Source organism: Mobula hypostoma, chromosome 1 (assembly GCF_963921235.1).
Source record: "Mobula hypostoma chromosome 1, sMobHyp1.1, whole genome shotgun sequence".
In the NCBI taxonomy this organism is placed as follows: Eukaryota; Metazoa; Chordata; class Chondrichthyes; order Myliobatiformes; family Myliobatidae; genus Mobula; species Mobula hypostoma.
The window spans coordinates 176,441,027-176,463,651 of NC_086097.1; the positions used below are offsets into that span (position 1 = coordinate 176,441,027).

General features: G+C 42.7%; 1 long non-coding RNA gene across 1 annotated transcript in view; it reads right to left on the reverse strand.

The window, feature by feature from the left end:
• Positions 1 to 11,889: 11,889 nt before the first annotated feature.
• LOC134342643 (uncharacterized) overlaps positions 11,890 to 22,625 on the reverse strand; it is a 34,405-nt gene continuing 23,669 nt past the window's right edge. The window contains exons 2-3 of the long non-coding RNA XR_010017066.1: positions 19,031 to 19,283; positions 11,890 to 12,364 (exon numbers count right to left, since the gene is read on the reverse strand). This is a non-coding gene — a long non-coding RNA (uncharacterized LOC134342643). The remainder of the gene's footprint in view (positions 12,365 to 19,030; positions 19,284 to 22,625) is intronic.

Below are 22,625 nucleotides of genomic sequence, written 5' to 3' on the forward strand. Positions count from 1 at the left end.
TCTTCAGACCCTTTACTCCACGTCACACTGCCTACTCCCATTGATCTGCACCAGGACCATAGCCTTCCACATCTCTGCTATCCATGTGCCTATCCAATCTTCTCTTAAATGTTGAAATTGAGCTTGCATGTACCACTTGTGCCAGCAGCTCATTCTGCACTCTCACAACCCTCTGAGTGAAGACGTTTTCCCCTCATGTTCCCCTTAAACTTCTCTTTTTTTTATTTCAAAATATACTTTATTCAAAAATAAATATATACAATAAACCATTCAATAACTTTCCATCCTTTACATACGTTTCCATTATAGTCAGTACATATCCGTATTTTTAGCCACCCACGTGGCACTCCAGTAGTTCAGCTTACCATATCATTGTTGAGGGGTATACTCCCCACCCCCCGACCCCTACCACTCCCGCGGGTGGAGAAACCTATACTGTGGTCCTTCCCCACCGGGCCCTTGCGGTGGCTGCACCAAGTTTCAGTGCGTCCCTCAGCACGTACTCCTGCAGCCGAGAATGGGCCAGTCGGCAGCATTCTCCCACGGACATCTCCATGTGCTGGTAGATCATCAAGTGTCGGGCTCTCTCTGTACCTTAACGGCACTCCTCAGTGCTCTACCATTCGTTGTGAAAGACCTGCCCTGGCTGGTCCCTCAAAAGTGCAACACCTCACACTTGTCTGCATTAAATTCCATCTGTCATTTTCCAGCCCATTTTCCCAGCTGGTCCAACTCCCACTCCAGGCTTTGATGGTCCTCCTCACTATAGTCTCCTTAGCCCCAGGAGCTATGTTTTATTCACTGCATGAGGTGTGGGAATTCTGGGAGACTTTGAGCTGCCAGTCCTGCCCCTCCTGCAACCAAGTCTCACTAATGGCTACAATGTCATAATTCCACATACTGATTCATGCCCCAAGCTTCAAACTCTAAGCTCTCTAAATCCAGATGGCTTGGATTCAATCTCATCAGGTGTGTTTCGTAAAAATGCATGAGAGCCCTGCTTTCTGTGTTCCCAGTAAAATCACTGGGATCCTCTTCCCCACGTTCCTACAAAGTTACCAGGAACAAGGGCTCTACTCTCTCCAACACATCAGAACCCAAATTTCCACAATCCCTCTAACACACCGGGACCCCAGTTCCCACTCTCCCTCTCCCTTCAACTACTGCACAGAGTCTTGTCATCTTCCGAAGTTTCCTGATGACTCTGCCATAGTTGGATGCATCAGCAAGGGAGATGAGGCTGAGTACAGGGCTATGGTAGGAAACTTTGTCACATGGTGTGAGCAGAATTATCTGCAGCTTAATATGTAAAAGACTAAGGAGCTTCTGGTAGACCTGAGAAGAGCTAAGGTACCAGTGACCCCTGTTTCCATCCAGGGGGTCAGGGTGGACATAGTGGAGGATTACAAATACCTGGGGATATGAACTGACAATAAACTGGACTGGTCAAAGAACACTGAGGCTGTCTACAAGAAGGGTCAGAGCCGTCTCTATTTCCTGAGGAGACTGAGGTCCTTTAACATCTGCCAGACAATGCTGAGAATGTTCTACGAGTCTGTGGTGGCCAGTGCTATCATGTTTGCTGTTGTGTGCTGGGGCAGCAGGCTGAGGGTAGCAGACACCAACAGAATCAACAAACTCATTCGTAAGGCCAGTGATGTTGTGGGGATGGAACTGGACTCTCTGAAGGTGGTGTCTGAAAAGAGGATGCTGTCCAAGTTGCATGCCATCTTGGACAATGTCTCCCATCCACTACATAATGTACTGATTGGGCACAGGAGTACATTCAGCCAGAGACTCATTCCACCAAGATGCAACACAAAGCGTCATAGGAAGTCATTCCTGCCTGTGGCCATCAAACTTTACAACTCCTCCCTTGGAGGGTCAGACACCCTGAGCCAATAGACTGGTCCTGGACTTATTTCCTGGCATAATTTACATATTACTATTTAACTATTTATGGTTTTACTACTATTTATTATTTATGGTGCAACTGTAACAAAAACCAGTTTCCCCCGGGATAAATAAAGTATGACTATGACTATGACTATAGAGGGAACCCAGTTCCCACTCTCCCGCTAAAACACCAGGACCCTAGTTCTCACTCTCCCACTTATACAGTGGAACCTCAGTTCCCATTCTCCTTCTGACACCCCAGGACCCCAGTTCCCCCATTCCCTCTAACACACCAGATCCTAGTTTCCACTTTCCCTCTGACACACTGGGATCTCAGTTCCCATTCTCTTTCTAACCCACCGGAACCCTAGTTGTCACTCGCCCTCTAGCACACAGAGACCTGAGTTCCCACTCTTCTCCCTCTGACACACCAGGGCCCCATTTCTCCTCCTCTCTCTAAAACATAGAGAGCCCAGTTCCCACATTCCCTCTAACACACCGGGACCCCAGTTCCCGTTCCCTCTCTGACACACCGGGGCCCCAGTTCTCATCCTCTCTCTAACACACGGAGACCACAGTTCCCACACTCCCTCTAACACATGGGAACCCCAGATCCCATTCTCACTCTAACACACCGGAACCCCAATTCCCACTCTCCCTCTAACACACTAGGATTGCAGATCCCACTCTCCTTCTAACACACCAGACCCCAGTTGCCACTCTCCCTCTAGCACACCAACACCACAATTCCCACTCTTCCTCTGACACACCAGGACCCCGGTTCCCACACTTCTAACAGTTTGTCCTGCATGTTGTTATTGCTTTACACTGTGCTACCTCAATGATCTATTATAATGAATTGATCTGTGTAAATGTATACATACTGAAGTTTTTCACTACCTCAGTATATGTATTATAGTAAATTTTGCCAATCGCTTTTCACTCAATATGGGATCCCCACGTGTGAGTGCAGTAAGCAATAGCTTCCAAATCCACAAGCTGCCTTTCCACTGGCTCTCTCCTGTGGGAGACTCGTCATGAGCTCTGCAATTGATTAAGCAATTCCAACATTTCTCTGGCTTATAAACAGTGTCATCTTAATGGAGACTATATTGTCTACAAGAGACCCAGGTAACTACATTTTTTGTAATTGAGTTAAGTATTTTTAGTTACTTTTGAGAGAACCTTTTCCATTTACAGTAATCTTTGAAATAGATTTGAATGTTGAAGAGGGAGGAGGAAAAAGGGAAAGAGTGGGGTCAAAGAGATGAAATGATGAGAAAAAGAAAGTGATGTAAAGTAAAAGAGAAAACGTGAAAGAAGAGAGCAGAATGAGAGAGAAACAGAAAAGTGGGGCATATAGAGGGAAGAGTGTGAGATAAAAGACAAAGAATGGACAGAAAGGAAAGGAAGTGAGAAAGAAAAAGAGAAGTGGAGAAGGAGAAGGATTAAAATAAACAGAAAGAAAGAGAGAGAGAAAAGAGAAAGGTAGCAGGTAAATAATTTATAAAAGGAGAAAAGAAGGAAGGAACACAGTAAGTTCCCAACTGTATTTAAACTTGGTAAGCTGGTTTGATAGAATTGCTAACAGTTATTTCAACTTTGGCCAAGGGTGAATACTGAGTGATTATTTTCAAAATATTCTGATCTTCTATGTAAATGGTGATGATTTATCTTCAACGACAGCTCAAACTAGCATTCTTGTTCATTGCACAATGCCAGTAAGGCATGAAATAAGATTTACAGGGTCTTCAAAACAGTGGAAAAGAGATTTGGTGTGAATGAATTAAGTACTTATGCACTAATATTATCACAGTATAATTTTAAAGCCAATGCAATTTCTATAATTTGCCCTTATTCATAACACATCTCCTTTGCTCAGGAATAGGTATTCCATTGAAAGTAAATCCATCTGTATTATTCCCATGGCTTACTAATAAAAGCCATCAGAAATAAAGACTTCAATTTCTATGAGACTGCTCTCAGCCTCGGGAACTCAAGATATTTTATACTTTTGCTATTTTTGATGCAAAGTCAGATACCTGTCAACCAATCTGTGAAAGACAAGATCCTACAGTCCTTTATAAAAATTGGCTTTATTATTGTCTCTTGTATGAATAAATAGCGAAAAGATTTATTTTGCATGCCATGGAGACAGATGGTTTCATACATGGGTATGGTGAGGTAGTACAACAAGGAAAACAGAATGGAGAATGAAGTGCAGTGTAGGTAGACAAAGAAGGGGCAAGGTCCACATCAAGGTTGACAGAAAGACCTGCAGGCAAGGATGGTGCCTTTCTATTTCGGTGGACTGATTTCTGCCTTGCCAAGACCAAGAGCTCTTGGATAATTCCTCTGACCTATTCCTGAATGATGACTCACTGAAAAACAACAGGTCATTATCTCCCACACCGTCACAGATCTCATTACACCAGGATATCTCCTAGTTCTTCAACCCCACAATTCCTACTCCCAGGTCTTAGCCACATACAAGCCCCATTGTTTTTACCTACTCTTGTCCCACCAATTTTATCTCATAGAACATAGAACATTACAGCCCAGCTCAGGCCCTTCTGCCTATGATGTTGTGCCAGCCTTTCAACCAACTCTAAGATCAAATTAAATCTTCCCTCCTACGTAGCCATCCATTCTTTATCATCCATGTACTTATCTGACAGTTTTTAAAATGCCGCCCCTCAACCATGACCTGTGGCAGGGTATTTCATGCATCTACCTCTCTCTGTCACACCCCTCTTACCACTGGCTTTCCCCTATACTTTCCTCCAATCACTTCACAACTATGTCCCCTGGAAAAATGTATTTTGCTACCCACTTAATCTATGCCTCTTATCACTTTATGCACCTTTATAAATTGGCTTCTGATTCTGCACAACTCTTCACTCATCAACTCATACCTCAACTTCACCCTGTTCCACCTTGTCCAGTCCCTACCCACACTCATCTGGAACATCTCATGTACCCTCCACCATTTGGACAAATTCTGATTTCCTGGCCCTTAATACCTCATCTTCACTACAGATGTCCAGTTTTTCTCCACCTCCATTCCCCCTTCAGGCAAGTCTAAAAGCCCTCTTCCTTTCTATAACGAAGATCCTACCAGCTTCACTACATCAACACTCCTGGATGAACTTATTTTTACCTTAAACAGCTCCTGTTTTGTTATCTCTTTCTACAAATCAGAAGTGGATCTATCCATACTCTCATGGACCCCAGCTTTGCCTGTCTTTTTGTTAACTAGCCCCTGTTCTAAGGCACAATGGAGTCTGCAGATATTGGAAATATGGATATCATCCTTCAAATGATGAAGGATGGTGCACTGGATGCAGATGCTCATAGGGTGAAAGGACTAGGGAGAATCTATCTCTGTTCCATCTGGGTAGGAGGCAGGATGAGAGCTGAATAATGAGAAACAGAAGAGCCGTGCGATCGAGCTCCATTAACCACATCAGAAGGGAAGCCATGTGTCCTGAAAGAGGAGCATATTTCTGATATCCTGGAACAGGAAGTCTTATTTTGACAGCATATGTGGCAGAGAAGGAGAAACTGGGAGAAAGGATTGGCATCCTTACTAGAGACAGGATGGGAGGAGGTATAATTCAAGTATCATTGGAAGCCCATGGATTCATAGTAAATATCAGTGGGCAGTTTGTCTCCTGAGATGGAGACAATGATATTGAGAAAAGGGGGGAAGTGTCAGAAAGAGCCCACATGAATTTAAAAGAAGGGGGGAAGATGGTGGTGAAGGTGATTAAATTGATGAGTGTCAGGGTCCCGATCGCTAATTGCCTATCTTGCTCCTAATTTCCTTTGATTGTGCCATGGTTCCGAACATTAATTTCCCATTTGCTTCTAATTCTCTCTGATGACGACAAATCTGGTTTCCATCAAGACCTGCAGCATAAGAACCCCGGTGTTGCAAAACTAGCCAGATCGTTGGATTTGCCTGTGTGGTAATTAATGTTTCCGGGCCGCTTAGGACCGGGTGTTCTAAGTTTTGCTGCAGTTTCAGGGTTTAACTATGAAACCCAGTCTCTCTATGTCAAGGCTCCATGTCAAAGTCCCTCCTGTTAGCTGTCCAACGTTCACGCCCAAGTAAGCATCCTAACTCAATCTCCGTGCCTGTGTCCTGCACATGGGTTCGCTTCATTTGCTCATTGTAACAGAACGATCTGGCCACAATGGACCCAGCGGACACCAATACCCTGCAACAAGCCCTCACCAGCCAGGGCTCCCTACTGGGTCTGCACTATCAACTTCTTTACTTGATAGTCTAGGTTATGTCCACAACTGATTGATGAGCAATGAGTAGACTGGCTCAGTTAACTGAGATCAAAGTCAGGTGAGCAATCAGTGAAGTCAATTGAAATAAATCGTGAATGGAGAGCACTACACAGAAACTGTTGGTTGCACATTTAACATGATCCCGTTGCCAAATTCCTACCAAGCTTTTTTAATGTTTTGTCAAGCTCAAAGTAAGGTGCAGGACATACAGAAGCATGATTAAGACAGGCGAATGTTATAAAAAAGCCTTAAAAATGAAAAAAAAAAGTATCGTTGCTTTAAAAATCATTGAACAGTGAAGTAATTAACTGAAGGAATAAAGCTTTATAGTTATAAAGTTAGCTTTCTTAAGCATTGGAAATCCTGTTAAGCTGTAATTATGTCTTAGTGCACCATTAAAAACTCAGTTACACCTCATTCAGCAAGACGTACTGTCTTCAGGGTTTTACAACAGCAACAATAATTTCTGAAAGTTTGGAGTTCTGGGCGGTTCATTACTTTCTGCTCTTTACATTGAAGAGAGCCTTGGAGGAGCAAGGATCACAGTAACTTCTGACTTGGAATTGGAAGTGGAATTGGTTTATTATTAGTCTTGGTTCATTATTGTCACACGGACCAAGATACAGCGAAAAGCTTATTTTGCATACTGTTGTAAAGAGCCTAGGAAGCAAATTAGACCAACCATGACAGAAATGGATGGCAAAATGTTGGAAGAGCTAAATTTTCTCCTTTTCCTACTGTGTTGTTTAATTCATTATAAAATAATGCTCAGATATTTGTGTAATAAAGGACTATGGAAAATGCATTGAGAATTGGTATTGAAATTGGTTTGGTGTTGAAATTAAATTTGTTTATTGGCACAGGTACCAAGATACAGTGAAAACCTTTACTTTTTACTGTTCTTACAGATCAAATCATTACATGGTGCACTGAGGTAGAATAAGGTAAAAAACTAAGAAAGCTACCAGTGAAGTGCAGTGCAGGTAAACAATAAAGTGCAAGATTATAACGAGATTATGCATCTTATCAAACAAGAGGTCCAACCAACAGTCTGATAACTGTGGGATCAAAGCTATCCTTGAGCTTGGTGGTACATGCTTTAAGAATTCTGTATCTTCTGTCCATTGGGAAAGGGGAGAAGACCGTATATCTGGGGTGGGTGAGGTCTTTGATTTACTGAGTCGATGGAGGGCAGGTTGGTTTCCATGATGTGTTCAGCTGTGTCCATAACCCTCTGCACTTGTACATTTAACCTGCATGTTTAATTGGCTCAGCACAGCATTATGGGTCACAGGTCCTGTTCCTGTGCTGTGGCTGTTCTATGTTATATGTTCTAATTCCTTGTCCGTTCTCTAGAAGAGATGGGTGCTTGGACTCGGTTCTACCTACCTGCCTTTTTTTTTAACCATAGCCCTTGATTCCACTGCCATGCAAAAAATCTGTGTCTTAAATACATTTAATGAGGTAGCCTCTACTGTTTCCCTGGGAAGAGAATTCTGCAGAATCACTAATCTCTGAGAAAACTGGTATCTCCCCATCTCCATCCTAAATCCATCCTCCCTAATCTTGAGGCTATGTCCCTTTGTTCTCATCTCAATTAGAAGGAAGTGTGAACTGAAGTAGCACAGAAAGGAATTAACCTTAAGGACTGAAGTGGTTCAAGAAGGCAGAAAACTACCCCCTTCTCAAAGGCAATAAATTAACTGCGAAGCTACTGCCCTGATATAAAAACAAGAATTCCTGAAGTGATGTTCTGGGGCAGAGTTGACTGATCCCCAAATACCACATTATTTCTCTAGCCAGAAGAGTGTTTTCCCTGAATGGAAAATCACAAGGGAACTCAATCAGCTTGGTACTTCATTGTCATAAAGCCACAGAGTTTGTAACCAGATTGTTCGGCCCAGCTCCTCCATGCCAACTGTGTTGCCCAGTGTGCTAGTCCCATTTGACCACATTTGGCCCATTGTTATTTAAAACTCTACTATTAATGTACTTATCCACTGTAGATGGCTCTTAAATGCAGTTAATGTGTTGCTTTAACTATTATTTCTGCCTGCTCATTCCAAATACATACCAACCTTTTTATGAAGAGACTGACCCTCATGTCCCTTTTAAATTTCTCACCTCTGATCTTAAACTTATGCCCCTCTTTTTTGACATCCTATCCCTGGGAAAAAAGACAATGTGCTTTTACTCTGTCAATGCCCCTAATGAAATTGTATACCTCTATCGGGTCATCCGAGAAATGAAGCACCGGACTATCAACCTCACATTGTAATTTAGGCCCCCAAGCCCAGGCGACATCCTGGCAAATCTTTTCTGCCCCCTGTTTCCAATTAAACCAAATTACATGCAGCACATGACAATGTTGAAGGAGGGACCAGTAGACTGGGATGAAGAGAGAGCTCTCCTACGGAGTCAATGCAGGACAGAATGGGCTTATGGCCTGAGCTTATTCGCTGCATGGTTCTTCTCCCCTCACCCACTCTTCATCCATGAACAATGCAGGAAGAACACATTATGGCCTTAAGTAGCTTATGTGTAAATAAACCAGTGTACAGAATTCAATTCACTTGCTTTGTTTTTAACCAGGCATTCATGAATCTCACATGAAAGCAGTTAAGTGGATCTGCATTAATTCCTTTTGGTTGGAGACTTATAGCTCAGTGTTGAAACTGAGTCAGAAGTTCTATTCACTGATATTAAATGGAGACTTACCAGTTTTTTTTGCTCCTGTGCCCTGCTCTGTGGATGGTTATGTATGTGCATCCATTATCCAAAACTGCATTCATTTGGATCTGGGGTGTAGAGGAACAGCAGGGGGAAAAGCTAACGGGAGAGCTCTTTCAAGGAATAGATTCATTCTTTGCCAATTGACTATCTAATTCAGCTTCTCCAATGATTGCAACGAAACTAAGCCTTCGATAATCCACCTCTGACTGTTCAGAAATCTTGATCAAGAAATCCTGAAACTCCAACTCACACAGTCCTTTTTTTCTCCCCCCAGGGAAAGAGTAGAGGGCTGAAAGAAGTGTAACTCTTCACAGAGGTGGTTCTGTGTGTATGGTCAGAGGATATGGTTGAGGCAGGTACCATAACAATATCTAAGAGACATCTGGTGGTACTGTAGATGGAAAGGAAAGCATAATTGGTAAATTGGTTTATTATTGTCATATACTGAGGTCCAGTACTACAGTGCGTTGAGGTAAGTCACAATAAAAACAATAACAGAATGCAGAATAAAGCACTACTGAGAAAGTGAAGTGCAGGCAGACAATAATGTGCAAGAGCCATATTGATGGGGATTGTGAGGTCAAGTGTCCATCTTAATAAGCAATGGACAACTCAATAGCCTTATAACATGGGATTGTTTACTTGGATTTTCAGAAGGCCTTTGACCAGGTGCCACGCATGAGACTGCTAAATAAGATAAGACCCTGTGGCATTACAGGAAAGATATTAGCATGGACAGAAGATTGGCTGCTCTCTGTATATACATGACTGTGTGGCTAGGCATAGCTCAAATACCATCTATAAACTTGCTGACACATCAACCATTGTTGGTAGAATCTCAGCTGGTGACGAGAGGGCATACAGGAGTGAGATATGCCAACTAGTGGAATGGTGCCGCAGCAACAACCTGGCACTTGACGTCAGTAAGACGAAAGAGCTGATTGTGGACTTCAGGAAGGGTAAGATGAAGGAACACATACCAATCCTCAGAGAGATCAGAAGTGGAGAGAGTGAGCAGCTTCAAGTTCCTAGGTGTCAAGATCTCTGACGATCTAACCTGGTGCCAACATATCAACGTAGTTATAAAAAAGGCAAGACAATGGCTATACTTTATCAGGAGTTTGAAGGGATTTGGCATGTCAACAAATACATTCAAAAACTTCTATAGTTGTACCGTGGAGAGCATTCTGACAGGCTGCATCACTGTCTGGTATGGAGAGCTACTGCACAGGACTGAAAGAAGCTGCAGAAGGTTGTAAATCTAGTCAGATCCATCTTATGCACTAGCCTACAAAGTACCCAGGACATCTTTAGGGAGCGGTGTCTCAGAAAGGCAACGTCTACTATTAAGGACCTCCAGCACCCAGGGCATGCCCTTTTCTCACTGTTACCATCAGGCAGGAGATACAGAAGCCTGAAGGCACACACTCTGCGATTCAGGAACAGCTTCTTCCCCTCTGCCATCCGATTCAGTTCAGTTCAGTTTTCGTTTATTGTCATTTAGAAATGCATGCATTAGAAAATGATACAACGTTCCTCCAGAATGATATCACAAGAAAACACAGGACAAACCAAGACTAAAACTGACAAAACCACATAATTACACATAGTTACAACAGTGCAAAGCAATACCGTAATTTGATAAAGAGCAGACCATGGTCACGGTAAAAAAAAATTCTCAAGGTCCCGATAGACTCATCATCCCACTCAGTCGACAGAAGGGAGGAACTCTCCCCACCATGAACCTGCAAGCACCGACAACTCGCCGATGCAGCAACATTGGAAGCACCCGACCGCAGCGGACTCTGAGTCCGTCCAAAATCTTCGAGCCTCTGATCAGCCCCTCCAACACAGCCTCTCAGAGCACCATCCTCTGCCGAGCTCTTCGACCCCGCCCCGGCCGCCGAGCAACAAGCAAAGCCGAGGACTTGGGGCCTTCCCCTCTGGAGATTCTGGACCACACAGTAGCAGCAGCGGCAAAGCAGGCATTTCAGAAGTTTCACCAGATTCCTCAATGGACATTGAAGCTTTGGACACGACCTCATTTTTTTAAATATACAATATTTCTGTTTTTGCACATTTCTTAATCTATTCAATATATGTAACTGATTTACTTGTTTATTTATTATCATGCTTCATTTTATTTATTATTTTTTTTCCTCCCTCTCTGCTAGATTATGTATTGCATTGAACTGCTGCTGCTAAGTTAACAAATTTCACGTCACATGCCGGTGATAGTAAACCTGATTCTGATTGGCAGGAGGAAAGGTGGAGGAATGAAGAGGACCATCTCTGGTTGATTGCTGGGGACTAGTGGTGTTCTGCAAGGGCGATGTTGGGACCGCTTCTTTCATGTGTGTCAATGATTTGCATGACAGATTTGATGGCATTTTGGCCAAGTTTCTGGAGAATGCAAAGATAGCTGGAGGGGCAGACAGTGTTGAGGAAGTTGAGAGTCAGCAGAAGAACTTGGACAGATTAGGAGAATGGGCAAAGAAGTGGCAGATGGAATACAGTGTGGACAAGTGTATGGCCGTGCACTTTGGCATAACGAATAAAGGTGTAGACTTCTAAACGGGAAGCAAATTCAGAAATTGAAGTTGCAAAGGGACTTCAGAGTCTCAGAGCAGGGTTCCCTAAATGTTAACTTGCAGCTTGAGTTGATAGGCAGGAAGGAAACTTCAATTTTAGCATTTTTCGAGAACTTCAAAGGTTTCAGAGGTTTTAAAGGTACATTTAATGTCAGAGAAATGTATACAATATACATCCTGAAATGCTGCTTCTTCGCAACCATTCACAAAAACAGAAAGGAGTGCCCCTAAAGAATGGATGACAGTTAAATGTTAGATCCCCAAAGACCCCTCAGCTCCCTTCCCTCCCAAGTGTAAGGGGAAGCAAGCGACAATCACCCCTCCCCCCACCAGCAAAAAAAAAGCATTGGCACCCACCACCGAGCGCCCAAGCATGAGCAAGGCAACAGCAAAGACACAGACTTGCAGTACTCCAAAGATTACTTGTTCACCCAGCATTCGATGTACCACGGGCTCTCTCTCTCTCTCCCTAATAAGGGAGAAAGAGGTGTCTCCGTTTCACAGCGAGAGGGGAGATATAACAAACAGCTTGCTGGTTTACAATGTTAAAAGTCCATTGTGTCGCTTTTTCTGAGCTGTGTGCCCAAAGGTCTCGGGTCTCTGAGCACACAGCCTTAGACCTTCCATCTCCCACGATACACTGGTCTTCTGCTTGGATACCGACCTCCGATCCCCTCGTCTCCAGAGCCACAAAAAATTGATCCTCCGAAGGCGAGTGGAGCTCTTAGGCCGGGCGCTTGGCATGCTGAACAGTGGCCAGTTGTGAAACCCTAAGAACGGGTCCTATTCCCACAAAGAACCATAATCAGCGTGTAACTCCAATTCGGGTCTTCAAAAGAACCCTGAAAGGGAAAAATAGAGATATTTAAGATGGAAATAGAACTGTTTCCGAAGTTGCAAGCGAAGGAGTCGCCATTAGGTGCCATTACCCCTCCTGAGCTCCGCCTTCACATTTAAAAGCAAGAATGTAATGCTAAGTCTTGATAAGCCATTGATTGGACAGCATTTGGAGTATTGTGAGCAGTTTGGGCCCCTTATCTAAGAAAGGATGTGCTGACTTTGGAGAGGATTCAGAGAAGGTTCATGAGAATGATCATGGGAATGTAAGAGTTAACTCATGAGGAGTGTTTGATGGCTCTGGTTGTGTTCTCTCTGGTGTTTTGAAGATTAGGGGGAATAATATTGAAAGGCCGATATAGAGTGGATGTGGAGAGGACGTTTCCAATAGAGGGAGAATCTAGGACCAGAGGGACACCCTCAGAATACATGTTAGTCCCCTTAGAACAGAAATGAGGAGGAATTTCTTTAGACAGAGGGTGATGAATCTGTACAATTCATTGCCACAGATGGCATTAGCGGCCAAATTATTGAGTATATTTTAGAGCAGAGGTTGATAGGTTCTTGATTTGTAAAGGTATAAGTTTATGGGGAGAAGGCAGGAGAATAAAGTTGAGAGGGATAATCAGCCATGATCAAATAGAGGAGCAGATTCGATGGGCTGAATGGCCTACTTCTGCTCCGATGTCTTATGATCTTATTGGATAGAAGATGTCCTTGAGCCTGGTGGCACATGCTTTCAGGATTTTGTATCTTTTGCCTGATGGAATGTAGGAGAAGAGAGAATGTTCAAGCTGGGTAAGATATTATTTTCTCCTTTACCTAGGCAATGAGAAGCGTAGATAGTCTATGAATGGAGGCTGCTTTCCATGACATGGGCCACATACAGTGAAATAGGATTCGCTTGGGTGGGAGCCTTTGTCGGCCTGGACAGCTGGCTGAAGGGTATGTTACTGTGCTGTATTGCTCCATGGCTCTATACTTCATCATTAGTCTCACTGGATGCTGATTCGTTTCTTTCACCGAGCCCCTTGTACCCCTGTTCCATTTCACTCACTGAGGTCCTGGCTCCTGTACTCCCCTTGAGCTCCCCTGTTTTGTTTTCGTTGTGTTGTTCAGAAACTTGCTGCTCTCACAGGAAAATTATATGTTCTACTGTGCTGCATCTAAAAAAATTTAAATTACAAGTGTGTTGGAATATTGATAAGGACACCATCCAGCAGTCTTGGATATCATTAAACCCTGACTATACCAGATTAACAAAGTTTTATTGTAGTTCCAGACAAGAAAATCTATACTCTCAATCCTAACAGAGTTCCAGAAATCCTTCCCTGATATCCCATGTCTGTCAGAGCTCAATAAAAGCCATAATCAGAATCATGAGAATCAGAGTCAGATTTATTATCACTGGTATGGCATGAAATTCGTTTTGTGACAGCAGTACAGTGCAGGTCTCCTGTTTGGAACATATTCCTGTTATAAAAACTGCCTCGAAGTTAAATGAAGTTGGAAGATAAGGTCTGTGAATTACCTCAGTATTGGCATTGGTTTATTATTGTCACATGTAAGAGACGCATGGAGGTTAATATACTAACCCGATCAATGTAAAGCACGATAGACAGCATTCTACCTGGATACAGAACGGCTTGGTATGCATGTGACAACAATAAACTGCAGAGAATTGTGGCCACAGCTAGCTCACCATGGAAACCAATCTCCATTCCATAGGTTTTGTCTATATTCACAGCTTCTGCAAGCACATACTAGCAGACTCAAGGACAGCTTCTATCCCACTGTTATTAAATTCTTGAATGGACATCTTGTACAATAAGATGAACTCTTGACCTCACGATCTACCCCATTGTGACTTTGCAATTTTTGTTTACCTTCACTACATTTTCTCTGTAGTTTTCGTACTTTACTCTGCATTGTTAATTTTAACTTGTTCTCCTTCGATGTTCTGTATAATGATTTGATCTGTATGAACAGTGTGCAAGAAGCTTTTCACTTCATCTTTGTGCAAGTGACAATAATAAACTAATTCCAACACCAATTCTTAATGAAATTTCAATACTCATTTAACATACGAGGGGTGATTGATAAGTTCGTGGCCTAAGGTAGAAGGAGTCAATTGTAGAAAACCTAGCACATTTATCTTTCAACATAGTCCCCTCCTACATTTACACACTTAGTCCAGCGGTCGTGGAGCATACGGATCCCTTCTTTGTGGAAGTCAGCATCTCCACAACAGGGATGATTGATAAATTTGCAGCCTAAGGTAGCAAGAGATGCGATTAACTTAAAGTTTTCTGCATAATCACTCAAAGAGTTGGACTGCACGTACATGAAACGAGAGCTGTATAACTCATCTCCTTCTATCTTAGGCCATGAACTTATCAATCACCCCATGCTGTGGACCACTTCCAAGATGCTGACTTCTACAAAGAAGGGATCCGTATGCTCCACGACCGCTGGACTATGTGTGTAAATGTAGGAGGGGACTATGTTGAAAGATAAATGTGCTAGGTTTTCTAAAATTGACTCCTTCCACCTTAGGCCACAAACTTATCAATCACCCCTCGTATATCTCTGTGTTAATTTGTAATGGACACAGAATTATATATATACACATTAAAATAGAAAAAGGAGGAACTTCAGCACAACAAAGATTCTAGCATCCATTTCCATTACGGTTGGTCTAACTTTTGCTTTGTAGGCTCTGTATAACACATTGTTATCCACTAGAGTCAGGTGTCATTTGTGGAGAGAAAATAAAAGTTCAAAGAAATTTTATTATCAAAGTGCATAAATGTAACCATTTACAACCCTGCAGTTCATTTCCTTGTGGCCATACTCAACAAATATATATAATAATAACCATAACAGAATCAATGAAAGGACTCCAACTTGAGCATTTAACTGGAGTGCAGAAGGCAACATACTGTACAAATAAAAATAAATAAATAATCAATAGATATCAAGAACATAACATAGAAGCATAGAAAACCTACAGCACAATACAGGCCCTTCGGCCCACAAAGCTGTGCTGAACATGTTCCTACCTTAGAACTACCTAGGCTTACCCATAGCCCTCTGTTTTTCTAAGCTCCATGTAGCCATCCAGGAGTCTCTTAAAAGACCCTATCGTTTCTGCCTCCACCGCCACTGCTGGCAGCCCATTCCACGCACTCAACACTCCCTGCATAACAAATTTACCCATGACATCTCCTCTGTACCTACTTTCAAGCACCTTAAAACTACACCTCTATCAGGTCACCTCACATCCTCTGCCGCACCAAGGAGAGAAGGCCAAGATCACTCAACCTATTCTCATAAGGCATGCTCCCCAATCCAGGCAACATCCTTGTAAATCTCCTCTGCACCCTTTCTATGGTTTCCACGTCCTTCCTGTAGTGAGGTGACCAGAATTGAGCACAGTCCTCCAAGTGGGGTCTGACCAGGGTCCTATTTAGCTGCAAGATCAAGAGTTTTTGAAAGTGAGATCATTGGTTGTGGGAATACTTCAATGATTGGACAAGTGAAGCTGAGTGAAGCCCTCTGTTTCAAGAACCTAATGGTTGAGGGATAGTAACTATTCCTGAACCTGGTGCTGTGAGTTTTGAGGCAATTGTACCTTCTTCCTGATGGCAGGAATAAGAAGAGGATAGCCCCTGGGTGATGGAGTTCCCTGATGGTGGATGGTGCTTTCCTGTGACAGCATTTCATGTAGATGTGCTCAATGGGTGGGAGGGCTTTACTGTGATGGACTGGGCTGTATCCATTACTTTTTGTAGGATTTTCCATTCAAGGATATTCATGTTTGATTTGGCCTACGACAGTGGTGTAATCAGCAAACTTGAATATGGTATTGGAGCTGTGCTTAGCCACACAGTCATAAGCGTAAAGCAAGTAGAGCGGGGGCTAAGCACACAGCCTTGTGGTGTACCTGTGCTGATGGAGATTGTGGAGGAACTGACTGGGGTTTGCAAGTGCGGAAATAGAAGATCCTATCTCACAAGAAAGTATGGAGGACATGGTCTAAGAGCTTATTAATTAGTATTGAGGGGATGATGGTATTCGATGTTGAGCTGTAGTCAATAAAGAACATCTGATGTATGCACCTTTCCTGTCCAGAGGTTCCAGGGTTGAGTGAAGAGTCAATGAAATGGCATCTGCTGTGGACCTGTTGCTCTGGTAGGCAAATTGGAGCAGATTCAAGCCACCTCTCAGGTAGGAGCTGATATGTTGCATCACCATCCTCTCAAAACACTTCACAGTAGATGCAAGTGCTACTGGGCAATAGACACTGAGGCAGGTCACCACACTGTGACTGAATCCTGCTTGAATCAGGTGAGTACCACACACTGTTGAAGCAAGAGATTAAAAATCTCAGTGAACACACCAGCTAGTTGATCAGCACAGGTCTTTAGTACTTGGACAAATACCCCACCTCGGCCAGATGATTTTCGTGGGTTCACCCTCCTAGGGGTTGCTTGCACGTCAGCCTCAGACTCAAATCATAGGATCATTGGGGGATGTGGGAGATCATAATGCTTCCATGTTTTGACAGTCAAAGCAATCATAGAAGGCATTGAGCTCATCTGGAAGTGAAGCCCTGCTGTTCCCTATGTCACTTGATTTAACTTCAAGAGGTGATAGTATTCAAGCCCTGGCACAGCAGTTGAGCATCCTTCAGTGATTCAGATTTAGTCTGGAATTGCCATTTCAGCCATGAGATAGCTTTCTAGAGGTCGTACCTGGACCTCTTGTAACTTTCTTGTCACCAGACTTGAATGCCTCTTATTTGGCTGTCAGCAAATTGCGGATCTCACCGTTGGTCTTGGGGTTCTGACTGAAGTAGACTCTGGATGATTTTGCGAGGACTCACTTGTTTACAATGGTTTTAATGAAGTTCATTATAATCATGATGTATTCATTCAGATCCACAGGTGAGTCCTTGAACATGGCCCAGTTCATCCAAGCAATCCCATAACCTGCTCGTCTGCCTCCCGCGACCACCTCTTTGTTGTCCTAATCTCTGGCGCTTTGCTCCTTAGTGTCTGCTTGTATGCAGGGAAGAGAAGGGCAGCCAAGTAATCTGATTTACCGAAATGCGGTCTGGGCTTGGAACGGTAGGCATTCCTTATCTTAGGATAACAGTGGTCAATTGTGTTGGGTACTCTGATGCTACAGGTTATACGCTGATAGTAATTGGGCAGGGATTTCTTCAAACAAGCCTGGATGAAGTCCCCAACTATGAATTGAAACGTGTCGCGATGGACTGTTTCTTGTTTGGAGCTGGCATCATGCAGTATCTCAAACCATTCATGTTTCACATGCAAACCTTTCAAAAGAACTTCATACACTTCTGCTCTGGAAAGAAATTGAGCCAGAATGAAGAGTTGGTTCAGCTTAATTATTCTAGATCTTCAAAAGAGCAAGGATTTAAGAAATCACAGCCTCACTCTATTGAAGAATCATCATCTGCTATTGAACATTTAAAGCAAAAATCTACTGCGAAATTTTCTCTGAAGAAGGCTTTTGACATGTTGGACTACATCAATCAAGTGAAGGAGTTGGGTCTTAATGTTGCAGTGGTACAAGACAACCCTACTGTTGGAAAGATGCCAGTAAACTGGAAAGAAAAGAGAGGAGATTTATGGGGATGTTTCGGGACTTGAGTGAATGAATTATGGAGCGATTGAGCAAGTTCATACATTTTTCATTGGAGAGTCGAGAATGAAGGGCAATATTATAGATATGTCAAGATAAAATCATGAGAGGCATAGATCAGGTGAATTATCATTATTTTCCCCCAGAGTTGGGAAATCAAGAACAGGAGGGCATAAATTTAATGTGAGGGGAGATATTTAATAAGAACATGAGAGGCAATTTTTATACCAGAGGGTGTTCAGTATATGGAATGAGCTGCCAGAAGTAGTGTTTGAGGCAGTACCTCAACATCATAAAAAAACAGTTGAAGTGGAAAGGTTCAGGGGCTTAAGGGCCAAATATGAGCAACTAGGGCTAGCTTAGGCAGGCATTTTGGTTGGCATGGACCAGTTAGACAGTAGGCCCTATTTCCATTCTGTATGACTAATTTGTCCTAGTTCTGATTACAGTTCACCCACTTGAAGCATTAGTTCTGTTCCTCACCCAACAAACACTACCTGACCCATTAACCTTTTACAGTATGTCAATGTACATTAAGGGAAATTATTTCTTGGCATCTACCCAGTCAAGTCTTTGACTCAGACTCAGATCTGAAGCAGTATGAGTCTAAAGATCAGCAGCTAGCAAGACAGTTGCCCCAAAGGTTTTGTTCCTGAACTTGGGGAAACTCACATGAGTAACCTTCACACTTGAGTTACAACACACTGCTCATACAGCTGAAGTCAATGTGAATAGTCAGGAATAACTCATGGAAAAGAAGTGAATAAGTAACCTGGTAATTATTCATAGAGCTAACTTCCCCCGAGGCAGAGCAATCTGTTTCAGTTGATTAAACAAATGTAGCTTTAATGGCAGGCTTGAAATGAACATGTGGCTTAGGTCTGTAGATTGTGGAGGTGGAGAGATGGAATTGTTTATTTCTTATAAACAGTTGATTTGTTTTATGTCTTTTATATTAACTTCAATCTTGCACTGAAGGGAAAATGTATGTTTTTTACCTTGATCGAAGACCAACACTCTGGGGTATAATATTCCAGCAGTAGGCACATGTTGCCTGCCAGGTCTTGCACCAGTCTTCTTCGGTTTGTTTTTACATTGGCTATCTTCCCGCCGTCTTTCAGACCAGATGAAGGGTTTTGTGTTGAAATGTCAACTCTCTATTTTCCACCACTGATGCTATTTGATCTATCAAGCGCCTCCAACGATTTTGTGTGCTGCTCCTGATTCCAGTATCTGCAGACTTTTGTGTCTCTGTAGATCAGAAATTATACTTTTTAAATTACTTGATCTACCCATGGGAGAACTTTACCATCTTAGGTTTTAGATGTCCATAATTTTAGAGATACTGCTACATTGTCAAGTTTATTGTCATGTGCACAGGCACAGAGAGGCACAGGTACAATGAAAACCTTGCTTACAGCAACATCACAGGTACATAGGTACGGACAACACACAGAAAGTGCATACTTTAAAGAGGACAGTCAGGAATAAAAGACTGCAAAACAGGATATTAGTGCAAAAATTCATCGAAGACAGGCCCACAGTAATGCTTTGGTGTTCATTGCTCATGTAGGAATAGGATAGTGCAGGTCTGTCCAAGAACCTGATGGGTGTTGGTAGCACTGAGAAAGGGACAGGCCCTGATTTGTGGGGATCCTTGATGATGCTTGACACCTTCTTAGTGCAGTGCCTCCGAAGAACCTACTTCTATGCTGTATGTCTTTGACTCTATAGTACGGTCTTAGCACAGAAGTAGAATGAATATGGCTCTGAATCATTGAATCTATAATACCAAAAGACATAGGAGCGGAATTAGGCCATTCAGCCCATTGAGTCTGCTCTACTGTTCTGTCATGGCTGATTTATTATACCTCTCAACTTCATTCTCCTGCATTCTCCTCATAACCTTTGACTCCCTTACTAATCGAGAACATATTATTCTCTGCTTTAAATGTACCCAATAACTTAGCCTTTACAGCCGTCTGTGGTAATGAATTCCCCAAGTTCACCATCTTCTGACTAAAAAAATTCTTCCTCATCTCTGTGCCAAAATGGACGTCCTTCTGTTCTGAGGAAATAAACTCTCTACAGCCATTCTATCTAGGCCATTCAATATTCGATAGATTTCAATTATATCCTCCCTCATTCTTTTAAACTCCAGTGAGTACAGGTCAAAAGACATCAAACATTCCTCACACTTTAACCCTTTCATTCCTGGAAACATTCTCGTGAACCTCATCTGGGCCCTCTCCAATGCCAGCACATCTTTTCTCAGATAAGGGGCCCAAAACTGCTCACAGCATTATGGAGTCATGCAGGATGGAAACAGATCTTTTTGCCAGCATTTGGCACACATTCCTCTAAAGCAAGGGTGCCTGCCTTTTTTGTACAATCAACTGAGTCCATGGACCCCAGGCTGGAACCCCCGCTCTAAAGCTCTTTCCTATCCCTGTACCAGTCCAAGTGCCATTTAAATATTGTTAATGTACCTGCCTCAACCACTTCCTCGGGTAGTTTATTCCATACAGAGACCACTCTCAAGGTGAAAAAGTTGCCCTCGGGTTCCTATTAAAACTCTCCACTCTCATCTTAAATCTACATCCTTATTCTTGATTCTCCATCACTGGGAAAAACACTGTGCACATTCATGCTGTCTATTCTTCTCATAATTTTGTAAACCTCTATAAGATCACTTCTCACTCTCCTTTGCCCGATGAATAAAACCCAACTTGCTCATCCTATCTCTGTAAGTCAGTCCCACAAATCCCAGCAATATTGTCATAAATCTCCTCTTTCCTACAGCAGGTTGATAAAAGTTAAGACAATATCCCAAATGCGGACTCTCCAATGTTTTGTACAATTGCTACGTAACGTCCAGGCTTCTATATTCCTTGCTCTTGACTGCTGAGGTCCTGCGTGCCGAAAGCCTTCTCTACCACCCTGCCTACCTAAGTGACCACATTTTGAGAACCATGTATCAATCAACGATAGTGAAGAGAAATTGCAGCTGAGAGAAATAAAACAACCATATTCCCTGAATGGATTAAGGCTCACTGAAAGAGAAGCTACAGAAATGATGAGGTAGAAAAGAGGAAAATTCCCTTAAAATTATGACTGAAGATGGTAGAAGTGATTTACAAAGAACACATAAGTTAGAACAGTGTAGCAGAGTATGGGCTTCACTGTAAACGAAACTCAGTGATCCTGCTCATCTGATGAACAGATAATGGACCTGGCGAGAACATTGGGAGGAGAGACCCATTGGGTGACTGGGGGTGGAGTGTAGGAGGATAAACACCGAGTTCATTTTAATTTACTTTTATTTAGTGATACAGCATTGTCTGGCCTATTGAGCCTGTGCTACACAATTAACCCCAGGTGACCACTTAACCTACCAACTCATGTCTTTGGAGGGCACTGAATCACCTGATGGAAACCTGTGATGGTACAAGGAGAATATATAAACTCCTTGCAGTCAGTGGCAGAGTTAAGCTCAGGCCACTGACACCAATAATGTTACACTAATCAGATCCTCCACCATTTTTATATGTTGCTCCAGTCTCTTGAGTCTCCACTGATATTGACACTAATGTGGACCTGCTGTTTTGTGGGGAGGAATGGCTGACTGACCATTTCCCTCCATAGCTGCTGCCCGACCTGCTGAGAGCCCCTGCATTTTCAGCAGGTTTTGTTCACGCTAGGTTTCCAACATCTGGAGCTCTTTGCTTTTCAGTAGCTCGTGTCTCATTTGTTCACTGGGACAAGGTTATTTTCCAAAATCCTGGCTGAGTACTGAATGGAGTTTGCACAAAGCAACTTCCTTAAACACTTAATAAGGATGAACGACATTCATTACAAAAGCACAGATTTGCTCAGTATATTAAAATATAATTAAAGTCTACATGAATAATACTGCAATTCACTGTTAGAATTATAGTGATACCAAAACTAATGATACAATTATGTTTATACAACTTATTGTGGTTACTGGTGCATATTGTAGCATAAATTAGCTTTTGTGCAACTGAAGTAACTTACATTTCAATATTCCAGGACACACTGAGGCTCTTACCAGCCGAATTAGAATGGGAAAATAAGTGGCAGATGGAATATTATATAGGGATGTATATGGTCATGCACTTTTGCAGATGGGGATAAAAGTGTATACTATTTTCTGAATGCAGCGCAAATTCAGAAATTGGAGGTGAAAAAGGAGTTGGGAACCCTCGTGCAGGACTCCCTAAATATTGACTTACAGATCGAGTTGGTAGTAAGGAAGGCAAATGCAATTTTAGCATTCATTTTGAGAGGACTAGAATAAAAAAGCAAGGACGTAATGCTAAGGATTTAGAAGACATTGCTCATTTGGAGTATTGTGGGCATGGAGGCATCTTCACAAATTCCCACAGCCCCTGACCACCCTATGATTTCAGTCTCTGAAGCCGGAATGAGAGCATCCTTCAGGAGGATGAACCCATGGTGAACCCCTCTGGTCCAGACAGGGTACCTGGCTGAGTACTGAAGACCTGTGCTGATCATCTGCCTGGAATGTCCACTGGTATCTCTAACCTCTTGCAAAGGCAGTCAACTGCT